The sequence below is a fragment of the Emydura macquarii genome, unplaced genomic scaffold, assembly GCF_026122565.2.
Source record: "Emydura macquarii macquarii isolate MOO-44397 ecotype Brisbane River unplaced genomic scaffold, CSIRO-AGI_Emac_v2 contig_1230, whole genome shotgun sequence".
NCBI classification, from domain to species: Eukaryota; Metazoa; Chordata; order Testudines; family Chelidae; genus Emydura; species Emydura macquarii.
The window spans coordinates 7,743,797-7,749,949 of record NW_027131367.1 but is presented as its reverse complement, the minus strand read 5'-3'; the positions used below and the strand labels follow the sequence as shown (position 1 = coordinate 7,749,949).

At 51.5% G+C, this 6,153-nt stretch overlaps 1 long non-coding RNA gene across 2 annotated transcripts in view; it reads left to right on the top strand.

Moving 5' to 3' along the window:
• The first annotated feature begins 1,239 nt into the window (after positions 1-1,239).
• The window catches only part of LOC137152627 (uncharacterized), a 45,419-nt gene continuing 40,505 nt past the window's right edge, over positions 1,240-6,153 (top strand). For both annotated transcript variants that reach the window (XR_010919556.1, XR_010919555.1), the window contains exons 1-3: positions 1,240-2,508; positions 4,629-4,859; positions 5,034-5,158. This is a non-coding gene — a long non-coding RNA (uncharacterized lncRNA). The remainder of the gene's footprint in view (positions 2,509-4,628; positions 4,860-5,033; positions 5,159-6,153) is intronic.

Genomic DNA, 6,153 nt, shown 5'->3' with positions numbered 1-6,153 from the left:
CAAAGGGTTGTTTTGGCAGCCACAAATAGAGTGCAGCATTGCAACAAAGCCTGCTCATAATCCCATTTCAGCACCACCACACTCAATAGGTGGAGTAGAGTAGTTATGCTGGTTCTATACCACAAGAGGATCGTTTCCCAGTCCATACTAACTATGCATGGGGGTGAGGATGTTGTCAGTGACTGAGTGCAGTAGTTTTACTGCCTGTGAGGTTTTTCTTGCAGCCAGCAAGTTTGCAAATCAGGCTTTTAGATTTGGAATTTCCCTATCCTGAGTTACAGAAACCCAGATCCTCAACATTAGTGTTGGAAGTTAAAGGGTGGGGTTCATTGTATCTTCTTTCCTGCAGTTTAATAAGAGCTGTCCAGGACAGCTGGGGCTGGAACAGGAATGGGAGGGCCTGTATTTGGGAGGAGCAGTGCCAGGGTTGAGAACATTATCCAACCTCATGATGGGCCCAACAGAGTGATTTCCTGGCAAAGATAACACCAGGCGGTGGGGGGGCTGCATTACCTTCTGTATGGGTCCCTCAGCATGTGGGGAACTGTGCTCTAAAGAGGGGTGTATGAGGGGGGGTGCTTCAAAAGGCAGCCATGGTCAGGAGATATCCATGCTGCTTGGAGTGGGCGGCGGTGCCCTGGGGCTTCAGAGGAGGTATGGGATTGGCCATGAGTCTGGCCCTGACCTCCAGCTGATCCTAGGGATCCACCCAGGGAGGATGAGGAGGCAGACACTGAATACAAATTGGCAGGCAGGTCTTCCTCTTAGTCATCCTCGTCCATCGTCGTCTCTCTCCCCCCCAATTGGCCAAAGTGGCCAGCTATAAGACCAGGGAGAGGACTTTGGCTGAGAAGGTGCTCTGCGACTGTGGGGCCTAGTTCTGTTATTCCGTCCCATCACGTATCTGGGCAGAGTTCCTCTGGGCTGTGTCTGCGGACGCCTTAGCTACTTTTGAGAAGCATTGGGCACTTTCTGGGGTTCTCTGCTCGGTGTGCCCCTCAGGTTCCCTCTGTTTAGTCCTGTGACCTTCATGCCTGTTCCTTTTTTTTCATTCATTGTCCCCTGTAATCAGTTGAGTCCTGGGCTCAGTAACTCCTCCCCTTAGGCCCACATCCTGGAACCCAAATAGTAAACAACCCCCCCGCCGCGCCCCCCCCCCCGGCTGCTGTCTTGCAGAAGGGGCCATTGGCCCCTAGAAACAGATTCCTGCACCAGCAGCAAGCCTCCCCAAGGGCAGGAATGGTTCAGAATCGGCACAGGCAGACAATAGACCTTAGGGAACATGGCTGTTGCATGTTCAGCCGTGCTATGCCTTAGGGAGCATCACTGGCACTGAGTGACCCAGAAGAGAACCAAATACCCACTGCACAAGCTACTCAAGGGAAAGAATTTCAGATTCATGCCACCACCACCTCCCCCGCCTCTGCCCCCATGCCAAGCCCCTTAGGAGCCAAGCTAGACAATTAACAATTAGTAGCCTCAAGGCATACTCTCAGGTAGTGCTACAGGGATGGCTTACCTGCCTGAGTCTGCTGCAGTGGAGACGCCTCCTGCCTGCTCACTGAAGCGCCAGCTCGGAGAGAGGAAACTTTTTCTTGTACAGCTGGAGACGCAGTGTGTTTGTCCCAAGAGGAAGTGAGCATATAGTTGGACAGGAGCCCATTGTGGCGCGGCTTTCTCTTTCTCTGAGGTCCCAACAAATGTTTGGGGAGAGCAAGAGCTAGTGTCCCCACCCCACCAACTCCCTTCACCTTTGGCCCTGCTTGTAATCAGGAAGTTGCTGGTGAGTGTGTCAGCCTGCCTGTCTAAAAGCCTTGCCCAAAAGAAAGCTTGAAACTTATCTAAGGCTCCACCCACCAGCCTGAGCCTGCCTAGACATGCACAAGCACGAAGAGGGCCACTTCCGTGTTGAGCTGTGAGCTCAGCTGTTTAAACCTGGTGTAGAAAGGCGCTGTGGCCTTCCTTGGAGCCCGGGCCCGAGGAAGGGTCTCACGCCTTTGCTGGGCAGAACCGGGCCCTACAGGCCAAACAGAGGCAGAGCCAACGCAGGAAAGGGAAGTACAAAAGGCCAGCCTAGCAGCTCAGTAGGGCGGAAGCTGCTGGCGGAGGCAGATGTGTCTTTTCACAGGCTGCGGCCTAGACCTGACCCCGACCGAGCAGCTGTTTGGCGCAACTGCCCCACCGAGTAGAGCCTCCAAAAGCTGCCCGGCTTGCCAGATCCTACTGACTGGATGGGGCCGCTGAGCCCTAGTGAGTGGGTGGGGCTCCAGGCCCTAGTAGCTGGAACAAGCCACCTCAGATGCCTGGGTGAGAAAAACCTGGGGCCAGCCCTGACCTGGAGGAGCTGTCTGACAGCGGGGGAATCCCAGGAGCTGAGTGAACCCTGTGGACCGGAGGAACCCCTGGGACCTGGAGAAGCTGCCCTCCGCTGAGGAGTTCGAGGAGGGACTTGCGAGCCTGCCGTTCACAGTGTACCTCAGCGACCCAGGAGGCAACTGAGGCACACAGGTACCCGGGGGAGGAAGTGGCCCAGGAACAGTTTGCTAGCAAGTGGCTGAGTCAGGGGCTAACCCCATCAGTGTGTTGTGGCTGGATCCCCACTCATTCAGTGGCAAACTGCTTTGCCACTACTAGGGCCCTGGGCTGGGACGTAGTGGAGATGGGTGGGCCTGTATTTTTACACACACACACACACACTCCCTCCTACCCCCGTTCCCTAACCACCGCGGGAGGGAGTGTTATCCTCTGTGGCTGCAGACAGAGGATCCCAAGCTCTACTGGCCCCGCCTGCCTGCAAGGCCAGGGTCCCCAGACTATTGTACAAGCCCTGCCTGTGGGAGGCCGGGGGCTGCTGATTACCCAACCAGCCCTGCCCAGCTTGCGGGCTAGGGCCTGCAAACTGCTTGCCTTCCCCACCCTGCCTGAGAGCCGGGGGCACCAGATGGCTTGTCAGCCTGTCCTGCTGGGGGTCAGGGCTAAAGACTTGTGAATGTGCACTGATTATTCCCCCTAAAGGAGGCATAAGCACCTTTTACCACTTAGTGTGGTATTACTGGGCTAGTTAAAGCGATACATCATTTGTGTGTAGACAAGCCCTTCATGGCAGGCTAGACTGTTGGCCCTCCCCACTGCAGCCTTAGGGCGGGGAGGGACCAAGAATGATTTAAAGTAACACCCCCCCCAAAAACAAACAAACAAAAAAAACCCAAAACCCCCAAGCTCTCCCCGGTACTTTGTAGCAAATGGTCTCCAACACACGAACTATTTAGACAATGCAGCAATAGGCAGAAAAAACCTTGACCTGTGCATCAAGCAGGAGCTGCGGGGAGACGTGCAGACAGACACTTAGTAGGACATTTTGGAGGAGCCCGAAGAGGGGCTGCAATCTGATACACCAAGGTATCCCTCTTGTCACAAAAGGGACAGGTGTTGGGGGGCGGGGGGGAGAAGGCCTTTGTGAACCACAGCAGGTATATGCACTTGTGTCACCATAGACATAATCCACATGTAACGGGGCAGCTGGGTGCCTGGCATGGCTCAGATTGCTGTTCTTCCCAAACCTTTGGTGCAACTTTATCACTTGATAGATCTCTCTTGTACCAAACAAAAAAAATCTCTTTCCCCTCCACTTAAAGCCCAGGCGCACCTCCTCCAACCCACCATGGACCACATCGATGGCTCCAAATCCTAAAACTCACCAACTAGCACGAGACTTTGGCACAGGCCACGGTCACCCTGGCAGAGGCAGGTGAGCTCACACACCACTGACTGGGGCAAGCGTGGCAGCAGGGCCCATGGTCAGAGCCCAGCAGAGAGTCACAGGCTTCATGGTGTGAGAAAAATTGGTGAAAGAGCCTGCGAGCTGTAGTTCAGTGATAGGGGCCACTGCTCTCCGACCGTGCAGAGTATGTGTGCTAGTACACTGCGCCAGCAGTCTAGCTGGCAGGATTGTATTAGCCAGTTAGTAGCATAAATGAATGCACAAAGAGATCCAGGATGAGATTCTCTGAATGGAAACTGGTTGGCCCCTAGGTCTGTCTGCAACCACTACAAACAACTGCATAAAGGAGTTAAAAGTTTTATTTCGCTCCAGATAGAAAGCTAAAGCCCTTCTCACATGCGAGTGAAGCTTTTCCTCATTCCTATGTGCATGGGTTTTGGAAAGAACATGGGCAAATAGTCTGCTTGGTTAACATGAAAATTAGGGACTACTTTTGTGAGAAATTTTGGGTCAGGGCAGAGATAAACTTCATCCTTATGGAAAACTGGCTGAGATAATTGCAAGCAGAAATGCTATCTTCATGGAAGGATGAAGGATGGAGCATGTTGCAAAGGCCTATCCCATCTATTTTGCTAGGACTAAGTTCAGATCCCAAGGAAGGATGGGGGTTTCATCTGTGTGGTTACAGTCTGACCAAGCTCTTTAGGAGTGGGTAGTGATGGGGTTTGGGAAAAGGGATCTATTATCCACCAAGACATGGAAGGTTGAAATAGCCACCACACACACCCTTATAGAGCTAAGAGCCAAACTCTGCTTTAGAAGATAATCCAGCACAAGGGCTAGGGGTGCCCGCTGTGGAGATACACCTTTCCTACAAAACCAAATGGAGACATGCTTCCACTTACAGGTGTTTCTAGTTGAGTATTTTCTGCTATTCAGAAGCATGTTCTGAACATCCGTCAAGCAGGACCTTTCAAAGGGTCTCAGCCATGAAGCACCCACTCCATCAGATGAAGAGCTTGGAGGCTGGGACGGAGCAAGCACCTATGGCCCTGGGAAATTATGTCTGGATCCAACATGAGAGACAGCAGAGGCTCAACCAAAAAGGATAGAAGAGCTGAGTATCAGTGTTGATGAGGTAAGCATGATCTTGTTTCACTTTGAAGATGACCCTGGGAGGTAAAAGATTGGAGGGAAAGTGTACAGGAGTGTTTTCTTCCAGGATAAGAGAAAAGCATCTGTCAGCGAGCCTGGCCTGAGCCCTCTAGGGAACAGAACTGATGGTATTTTGTATTGGTTACTGTTGCAACAGGTCCACATGAGGAGCCCCCAGAGTTGGAAGATGGACCTAGCCACATCTGGACATAGTGAATACTCGTGGTGATTGGAGAAGGAGCCGTGTAGCTGATATACTAATGTGCTTTGTTTCCCTGGAAGGTAAGCAGCTCTGAGATGAATTGAGTTGGTTATACAGAAGTCCCAGAGGTCAACTGCATCCTGGCACAGTAGGTTCAACCATGCCCCTCCTTGTCTGTTTATGTAAAACATGGTTGCTGAACTGTCTGTCAGAATTAATAGATTTTTTTCCCCACTATGTGGGGAAGGAAGGCCAAGCAGGCTAGATGTATTGCTCTTAACTCCCTGACCTTTATATAAGTCTCTAGATCTTGAGATGGCCAAAGACCTTGAGTCTACAAGGACCCCCTATGAGCTCCCTAGCCCAGAGAAGACGTGTCTGTGACTAGAGTGAGGGTTGGAAGCGGGGAGAAAGGGAAGGGAAGTTGTAGTTTGGCATGCTGATCTACATAGGTACATGCTGCTATTTGATTCAGAAGACTGAGGCAGCTGCATACTGTTGAGAGGATATGCTCTCAGCCGCAGCACTAGGTCCTGTAAAGTTTTAAATCTGGTTTGTGTTAGAAAGTCCTTGGCCTTTGTGGAGTCTAAGACTACCCCAGTGAATTCTATAGTCTGCACCCATTTCAGGATTGATTTGTCTCAATTTATGAGGAGCCCCATCCTCAAAACCATCAAAATGCTTGTTTGGACAAGGCGGCTGGACAGGATGAGCTCACTGATGCTGATGAGGAGAGTGCTGGAGGGCATCTACTATAACCTCTGCCCTTTTTCCTTAGTGGATCTTGGGATTGAGGAGAAAAATTCTGGTGTCCGTATGCTGCTGTGGGTGATACTGCTTTCTTTTTGATGCTGGGGTATAGATCCCAAGGGATCTGAGTATTGCCCTGGAATCCTTAAGGATATGAACCTGTTGTCCATTTTCTCTGAAAACAGTGAGGGACCTTCAAAAAGAAGATCTTGGATATTCTGTTAGACCTCTAGAGGTAGCCAAGATGACTTCAACCACGAACACCTTCTCATAGAAATAGCTGATGCCATGGTTTGAGTAGCCGAGTCTGTGCTATCCAAACTGT